A 10,080-nucleotide genomic window follows, 5' to 3' on the forward strand; every position below is an offset into this window, starting at 1 on the left:
GGTAAGTGGAGCTGAGACCACAAAAAGATCAGCCATGATCTTATTGAATGGCGGAGCAGATTTGAGGGGCCAGATGGCCAACTCCTGCTCCTAGTTCTTATGAATCATAGAATGCCTACTATGCAGAAGAGGCCATTCAGCCCATTGAGTCAGCACCAACTCTCTAATGGAATACCTTACCCAGGCTCTCTTCCCTGCTCTATCCCCATAATTCCGCACCATGGCTAATCCCTCTGACCTACACATCTTGGGACGCCAAGGGACAATTTAGCATGGCCAATCCATCTAATCTGCAGATCTTTGGAGTGTAGGAGGAAACCGGGTCACCCGGATGAAACCCACACAGACATGGGGACAGATAGTCACCCAAGACTGAAATCAAACCCAGTTCCCTGGAGCTGTGAAGCAGCAGTGCTAACCACTGTGCCAAGTGAACATAAAAACTGACTGTAAAAGTTTTTATAGGTACGTGAAGAGAAAAAGATTGACAAAAACGAATGTAGGCCACTTACACTCAGAAACGGGAAAATTCACAACGGGGAATAAAAAAATGGCTGAAGAATTAAATTCATACTTTGCTTCATTCTTCACAAAGGAAGACATGAATATGCCAGAAGTGCTGAGAGAAACATGATTTAGTGAGGAACTAAAGGAAATCAGCATTAGTAGGGAAATAGTTTTGGGGAAATTGATGGGATTGAAGATGGATAAATCTCCAGGCCTTGATAATCTTCATCCCAGAATACTTAAGGAAGTGGCCCTGAAAATAGTAGATCTACTGGTGATTATTTTCCAAAATTCTTTGGATTCTGGAATTGTACCTACACATTTTAGGATAGCTAATATAAACCCGTTGTTCAAGAAGGGAGGTAGAGAGAAAACAGGGAACTATAGACCAATGAGCCTAACATTGGCACTGGGGAAGTTGCTTGAGTCTATTGTCAAGGATTTCATAACTTGGCACTTTGAAGACAGTGGTATAATCAGGCAAAGTCAACATGGATTTGCATAAGAGAAATCATGTTTGATGAATCTTTTGGAATTTTTTGAAGGTGTAACGAGTAGAGTTGACTGAGGAGAATCAGTGGATGTGGCTTATTTAGATTTTCAGAAGACTTTTGATGAGTCTCATATAACAGACTACAATGTAAAGATTGTAGGTAATGTCTTGAGATGGATAGAAAGCTGGTTAGCAGATAGGAAGCAAAGAGTTAGCTAAATGGGTCTTTTTATGATTAGCAGTCAGTGACTGGTGGCGTTCCAAGGGGATCTGTGCTAGGACCCAACTGTTCATGTTATATATTAATGATTTGGAAGAAGGAACTGAATGTATTATCTCCAAATTTGCAGATGATACAAAGTTGGGTGGGAGGGTGAGCTGTGAGGAGGATGCAGAAATGCTTCAGTATGATTTGGACAGGCTGACTGTATGACCAAGTGAATGGCAGATGCAATATAATGTGGATCAATGTGAGGTTATCCATTTTGGTAGCAATAAGAGGAAGACATTATTATTTCAATGGATGTAAATTGAGACAGTTGAATACTCAACAAGACTTTGAAGTCCTCATGCATCAGTTGCTGAGAGTAAGCATGTAGGTACAGCAGGCAGTAAGAAAGACAAATGGTATATTGGCCTTCATAGCAAGAAGGTTTGAGTATAGAGCAAGGAATGTTTTACTGCAATTGTATTGGGCATTGGTGGGGCCGTACCTGGAGTATTGTTTGCAGTTTTGGTGCCCTTACCTAAAGAAGGATGTTCTTGCTATATATGGAATCCAGCAAAGGTTTACCAGACTGATTCCTGGAATGGCAGATCAGTCATATGAGGAGAGACTAAGTCAGCTAGGATTATATTCAGTTTAGAAGAGTCAAAGGGAATCTCATAGAAACTTATAAAATTCTAACAGGATAGACAGGGTAGATTCAGAAAGAATGTTTCCAAAGGTAGGGAAGTCCAGAACTAGGAGTCATTGTTTGAGGATAAGGGTTAAACCTTTTAGAACTGAGGTGAGGAGAGATTTCTTCACCCAGAGAGTGGTGAATGCGTGGAATTCACTACCACCAAATGTAGTTGAGGCCAAAACATTGTCTGATTTCAAGAAGAAATTAGATATAGCTCTTGCTACTAAAGAGATCAAGGGATATGGGGGGAAAGGGGAATGGGGGGGGGGGGCGATATTGAATTTGATGATCGGCCTTGATCAAAATGAATGGCGGAGCAGGCTCAAAGGGCCAAATGGCCTACTCCTGCTTGCGGTTTTAGGCAACTGTGCATATATTTAAATCTGAAACAGCATACCAAATACATAATAAGCCTATCACAGGAAACAATAAAAAACAATGGCCGGGTAGTCGACAGTTTACAGTGTCAATTGAACAGCGAGATTTATATAATACTGTCTGCAACTCCCCTGTTAAAATATAGCGCATTCCTTAATGAGAACAGCTCTCTCCTGGCTATTTAGTAAACCCTATTACATCAACAAACGGTAACTATTAATCACATGACATTGTTTAAATTCACGAAGAGTCGTGCAATAAAATGGAACAATCAGAAGACTTGTTTCAGATCTGTCCATGGGTTTGCCCACTATCACATCCATCATATTGAGCTGAAACAAGGCTTTTGTCTACTTGAAAGAATGCTTAATTGTCACTTTTAATCACATTATGAAAATAGATTTTTTTCTTATTTATGGTAATATGTAAAGTAGAGAAGCGAGGGGCGTCATGAAAATTTAATGATTCAGCTGTGCTGTCTGAAATATATTCTCCAGTTCAATCTCCTAAGCAATCTGGTACAAAATGGGAGCCTATAGGAGTTGCAATATATCCAGTTAAAAAAAAAATGAACTGTTGACAATCTAGATCTTGCTGTTCTTTGCAAAAGATTTAGTTAATTGGTAACTAAATTACTGATGGCAAACGCTATTAATTCAAAAAACGTTTTATAACTCTGGTTAACATTATGTTCAATGATTTACAATCCCAAATTTACATCTTGTTAAATTTGTATCTTGCTACCCGACTCTCAATGGAATGCTTCATCAGTGATACAGTTTCACTTTCATTTCTCCGCTCAACTCATGGGAGCATCAAGTGGCAATGCTTGTGCAGGCGCTGGATGAAACAGTGTTCTGGCGTCAATTATAAAGGCCTTTTTTTTGAATGACTGAGTGTTAATATGAGATTCATAAAATGCCAAAATTGTAAAGTTTTACTTTTGCAAAAACAATCATTCCACATTTTCCACGGGATAGGTTTGAAATCTGTAACTGAAACGTAGTCCAATTTTATTTTAGATGTCTTTTAAGAACCCGGGAGTGGATGTTGATCACGTCTTTGGGGGTAGTATTGTGGCAAAATCACACCCAAATTCAAACAGAAAGCCACTCAAACCACTCCATCATGCTGCATGTTTATATCGAATTGGTCTAAATGGTATAATTACTGTATTTGCTCAGGCATTTCTTTCAAGGTTGCCTAAAATTACCATGCATCTTATAGTCTGAAGGTTATGTCCAAATATTTCCTAAAAAATATCCTTTTAAAGCCCGGGTGCTCCTTATGGCTTGGCGCATTTTATGGTCCAACAAATATGGTAATCAGAAGCTAATAACACTAAAAAATCTTGTCAAAATTATTGTTGTCATAATTATTCATAGCAAAAGAATTGCTAGTTGAACAAAAATGTTTTTATTAAGCATTTAATTCTTTTCCTGAAATATCTCATCTCAGTTTAGCTGGTGCTGAAAATACCTTTAGCCTCAAGATATGGATAACATTGGCAAAGGAGACTGTGTTACCCATCCCTAGATGCTCCGAGGGCATTAGGAGTCATTTACACAGGGTATGACCAGAGTCACTTGGACGCCAACCTATATCGGGAGTGATAGGTTTTGCTTTCTGAAGTTTGTCAGTGAACAAGCCATCAACTTTCATGGCCATTTCTCCATTGCTGGTCCACAAATCACTTATGGGGCTCAGTTTTGCATTTCACCTTTGTAATATTTGAACATAAAAGGGCTGGATTGCAAGCCCAGCATCATAATGATCAGCCTCACATAATTTGACAGGTATCACTCTCTTCAAAACAGGGAGGAGAAAAATCAGGAGCTTAAACTTCCCCAGGAATTCCAAATCAGTACATGTGTGCAGTGGCCAGGCAAGGTAACACTGAGTTAAAGCTGCAGTCATTCCCATAGTTGGATAGTTCTATACTTGCTGTTCAGATTCAAGCATAAAGGATGGAATTGTCCCCTCCCACCCACCATAGGAATTGTAGTAGATGGGACAGAACCATGCAAATGTCCATTGACCTTGGGTGGGATCTTCCAGTCTTGGGGGTGAACATGGCTGGAAATTCCTGCTCAAAATGTGTGTTTATGGTACCTACTTCTGAACCCATTGAGACAAAGGATAAAAAGATCCTACTAAATGGGTCTCTTGGCAGTGTGTGCCCCATATAAGATGCACTACAGCAATTCACCAAGGCTCCATCAACAATGCCTTCAATATTACTGACCTCTGCCATTCAGTAGGACAAGGGCAACCGATGAATGGGAACACCATCTCTGCACATTTTCTACCAAACCACACAACACCTGACTTGGAATTATATCACTATTTATCACTACTTCTGGGTCAAAAACTTGGAACACCCTTCTAACAGTCCTGTGGGTGTCCTACAACAGATGGACTGCAGCAGTTTACCCCCACCTTCTCAAAGGCAATTAGGGATGAGCAACAAATGCAGCCCTTGTCAAAGAAATTCATCCCATGAAAGAATAAATATTAGCTTGTCTTAGCCCTTGCACTTTTACACTTCATTTGTTCAAGACCAATTATTCAAGAATCCAGCATTGTTCAGACAGGTCTCATACAATATTTTATCATCTAAAGACCTTCACTGTCATCAACAGAAAGGTACCTTTCTTCATTCATGGAATGTGGGAATCACTGGCAAGTTGAGCAGTTATTAGGTATTGCTAATTGCCTTTGAGAAGAAGTTGGAAAACTTCAACACTGCAAGTGGCTACATGCATGGCATATTATTCTCAAGCAGCTGTTCAGTAAGAAGTTCCAGAACTTTGACCCAGCAAAGATTAAGGAACAGCAGTATTGCTCCAATTCAGGATGGCATGGCTTGTGTACCTCTGTGCTACACCACTCAAAAATGTAAGGAATGGAGAGACATTATCTTGGGCATGGTCTGAAAGAAATGATTCTCAGAATACAATAAGGTCATGCAGTTGCTAAATTAGTCTGTGGATAGCTCTTCCAATTTTGACCTAATGTTAGAGAGGGGGGCTGAAATGTATTTGTCATTTATGCCAATGGGATCTTACAGCCCCGCCAATGGCACACCTCCGCTGCAGGTTTCCTGATGGCAAGGGATGCATTCAACAGGAAATCCCATTGACAACAACTGGACAACAAACTACTGCCACCAGCGAGCAGCGTGCCATCTCCCACCCTCGCGAAACACACCACAGAGGGGGAGGAAAACCCTACCCACAGAAATTTCTGGTTAACTGTGCTGGGCCTGCCTCTGTAATGTCCAGTGCCAAGATCAAGGAGTATTGTTTACCTGGTTTTTTTCTTGTTATAGATTTCTGTGGCTGTTCGATACAATTGAGTGGCTTCCCAACTAAGAGTCAACGCTTTCTAGAGTCATATATGCATCTTGGCTCGACTACATTTAGAAGGCTGTGGATAGTTATGAGCACCACCCCTAAGACAGGCCTTAGAGAGTTCAATGTAGATTTGCCAGAATGATACCTAGTCTCAGGAGTGAATGGGCGGCATGGTAGTTAGCACTGCTGCCTCACAGCACCAGAGACCTGGATTCAACTGCTGGCTTGGATCACCATCTCTGTAGAATTTGCATATTTATTCTCCTCGTGTCTGCATGGGTTGTCTCCGAGTCTTCTGGCTTCTATCCATGGTCCAACAAACGTGCTGGTTAGGTGCATTGGCCATGTTGAATTCTTCCTCAGTGTACCCGAACAGGCACCGGAGTGTGGCAATCAGGGGATTTTCATTGTAACTTCATTGCAGTAATTAATGTAACCCTGCTTGTGACACCAGTTTTGAACTGTCTTCCAGAAACAGCAATTGATATTTAGAGTCATGGAGGTTTACAGCATGGAAACAGGCCCTTCAGCCCAACTTGTCCATGCTGCCCTTATTTTTTTAAAAAACCCCTAAGCTAATCCCAATTGCCCGCATTTGGCCCATATCCATCATACCCATGTAATTATTTAAATCCTTTTTAAAAGATAAAATTGTACCCGCCTCTATTACTACCTCTGGCAGATTGTTCCAGACACTCACCATGCTCTGTGTGAAAATATTGCCCCTCTGGACTCTTCTGTATCTCTCCCGTCTCTCCTTAAACCTATGTGCTGTAGTTTTAGACTCCCCTACCTTTGGGAAAAGATATTGACTATCTATCTTGTCTATGCCCCTCATTATCTTATAGTCATCTATAAGGTCACCCTTCAGCCTCCTATGCTCCAGAGAAAAAAGTCCCAATCTATTCAGCCTCTCCTTATAACTCAATCCTGCTAGCATCCTGGAATGGAATTTAATGTTGGCAAGTGCGAGGTGGTCCACTTTGGTAGGAATAATGGTAGGAAGGATTATTACTTATGTGGCAAAAAACTGCAGCAGGCGACGGTGCAGAGGGACCTCTGGGTCCTTGTGCATGAGTTGCAAAAACCCAGCTTGCAGGTGCAGCAGGTGGTCAGGAAGGTGAATGGGATGCTGGCCTTCATAGCGAGGGGGATTGAATATAAAAGTAGGGAGGTCTTGCTGCGGTTGTATAGGGCATTGGTGAGGGCCGCAGCTGGAGTACTGTGTGCAGTTTTGGGCGCCGTACTTACGCAAGGATATTTTGGCCTTGGAGGGAGTGCAGAGGAGGTTTACTAGACTGATGCCAGAGTTGAGGGGGTTGAGCTATGAGGGGAGGCTGAATAAACTTGTACTCGTTAGAGTTTAGAAGAAGGAGGGGAGATCTCATTGAGACGTATAAGATGATGAATGGGATGGATAGGATAGAGGTGGAGAGACTCTTCCTGCTCAGAAAGGATAGTAGGACTAGGGGGCACAGCCTCAAGATAAAGAGGGGGGGGCGGTTTAGAACGGAGTTGAGGAGGAACTTTTTCACTCAAAGGGTGGTGAATCTCTGGAATTCTCTGCCCGTTGAAGTGGTGGAGGCTACCTTGCTAAATATTTTTAAGACGCGGGTTGATGGGTTTTTGATAAGAGAGGGGATTAAGGGTTATGGGGAGAGGGCGGGAATGTAGAACTGAGCCACGACAGATCAGCCATGATCTTATTGAATGGCGGGGCAGGCTCGAAGGGCTAGATGGCCTACTCCTGCTCCTATTTCTTATGTTCTTATGTTCTTATCCTAGTAAACCTTTTCTACACTTTTTCTAGTCGATCAATTGAGATTGACAGATTTTTAAAAATCAACTGTGCTGGGCAAAGGCCTGGATATGGAGTGAGGTAGCAGATCATTGAATGTCAGAGCAAGTTTGAGAGACTAAATGGCTTACTCCTTTTCCTGTGCTCCTAAAGACTATATTAGGCTTGGACTGCAGATGTCCATTCTGAAAGAGCCTTCATGTAGTGAATGGGCTTTTACAGGAATTTGATAGTTTGCTGGTCACCAATATCGTTAAGAGTTAGTATAACAATGATAATTACTGATACTAGCTTTTCATTCCAAATTTATTTAGTTAGCTGAATTTAAATTCCCCAGCAGCTGCTATGGGATTTGAATTCATATCACTTGATAATTAAGCTGAGCCCCAAGATTACTAGTCCAATAACGTAACCACTGCGCTACCATGCCCAGCTTCATCATCGAACTGAGATTGGCTGGCAAGAGAAGATTACGGAAAATAATACACATAACATTACCAACAACTTAACCTGATTTCTTGAACAAAAGAGAAACGGCTAATCTATCAATTTTGTTTTTCTATTAATCATTAGATTCAGATTAAAGCAACTCTGCTGGCAATAATTAGAAGCTATCAGCAAGTGGGTATAAATGCTTGATAGCCCTATTTAATTTTTCCTCTTAATCAATCTACTAATATTCTTGCCGAGCAAGTGATTAAGCTTTCGAAAAAGCATTTCAGCCTCCTTTTCCCAATTCCAACGTGCGTATACACTTGAGATCCCACCATTTCCTTCTCTGCACAGTTCCGGAAATAGCTTAAAGGCACATACTTGTAAACTTTGGCAATATGCTTTGAATCTATCTCATGTGAGTAATCACTTAGCCGACGGTTACAATGAGGACTAACCAGTTCCTAATTTTTAATAACTCAAAAAGCCCTTAGAGCTGTGAGAGTGGTAGATGTCTCCCCAACCTGCCCACCAACCCCCTAGCTCTGCATCTGCTTTTGCAGTGTGGTTGTAAAGAGGAAACTGGGGGGTCCACAGAGAGGGAGAATTATAGATCTAATAATTAAATAAGCTTTCCTGTCGAGCGTGCTTATTAATATACATTATTTTGCAACAGAAAATTTCAAATTTAAGTAAAATATTGAAAGTGCAGATGGCAGCAGAGAGCTCTGGTGCTTACAACACGCTGTGTTACATAGAAGGCTGAGGGTAACTTGATAGAGCTGTACAAAATTATGAGTGGAAGAGGTAGAGTGGACAGGATAAAAATGTTTCCCTTAGAGAATTCTAGAATCAGGGAGCATAGATTCAAGGTAAGTAGGCTTAGAAGGGACAGGAGGAAAAGCTTTTTTACGCAGAGAGTGGTGGCTGTCTGGAATTCGCTGCCAGCATTGCTGGTGGAGGCAGAGACCCAGCACGATGGCATAGTGATTGGCCTCACAGCGCCAGGGACCTGGGTTCAATTCCCAGCTTGGGTCACTCTCTGTGCAGAGTCTGCACGCTCTCCCCTTGTCTGTGTGGGTTTCCTCCAAGTGCTCCAGTTTTCTCACACAGTCCAAAATATATACTGGTTAGATGCATTGGCCATGCTAAATTCTCCCTCAGTGTACCTGAACAGGTGCCAGAGTGTGCCAATGAGGGAATTTTTGCTGTAACTAGAAATAGTGGATGCATTGGTGGTCATCTTCCAGAATTCTACAGACTCTGAAACAATCCCTCCAGATTGCAGAGTAGCGAATGTCACTCCAATATTCAAAAAGGGAGGTAGAGAGAAAACAGGGAATTATAGGCCAGTAACATCGGTGGTGGGGAAAATTCTTGAATACATTATCAAGGACTTTATAGTGGACCATTTAAAAAGCAGTGGCAGGGTCAGACAGAGTCAGTATGGATTTATGAAGGGGAAATCATGTTTGACAAATCCGTTGGAATTCTTTGAAGATGCAATCAATAGAGTTGACAAGGGGAACCAGTCGATGTGGCATATTTGGACTTTCAAAAGCGTTTGATAAAGCTCCGCACAACAGATTATCATGCAAGATTAAAGCACATGGGATTGGAGGAAGTGTATTGAGATGGATAGAAAACTGGTTGGCAGAGAGGAAACAAAAAGTTGTAATTAATGGGTGCTTTTCAAATTGGCAGGTAGTAACTAGTGGGGTGCCACATGGATTGGTGCTGGGACCCCAGCTATTCATCACATATATTAATGATTTGGATAAGGGAACAAACTGTAACATCTCAACTTTTGCAGATGATACCAAATTGGGTGGGAGGGTGAACTGTGATGAAGATGCAGAGTTCTTGCAGAATGATCTGGACAGGTTGGATGAGTGGACTAATCAATGGCAGATACAATATAATTTGGACAAGTGTGAGGTTATTCACTTTGGAAGCAAAAATAAGATGGCAGATTCACTAGGCTGATACCGGAGTTGAGGGGGTTGAGCTATGAGGAGAGGCTGAATAGACTGGGCTTGTACTCGTTAGAGTTTAGAAGGATGAGGGGGGATCTTATTGAGACATATAAGATGATGAAAGGGATGGATAGGGTAGAGGTGGAGAGGTTCTTCCCGCTCAGAAAGGACAGCAGGACTGGAGGGCACAGCCTCAAGATAAGGGGGGAGGGGGCAGTTTAGAACGGAGTTGAGG

Source organism: Carcharhinus amblyrhynchos, chromosome 10 (genome assembly GCF_965287045.1).
Source record: "Carcharhinus amblyrhynchos chromosome 10, sCarAmb.v2.hapA, whole genome shotgun sequence".
NCBI lineage: Eukaryota > Metazoa > Chordata > Chondrichthyes > Carcharhiniformes > Carcharhinidae > Carcharhinus > Carcharhinus amblyrhynchos.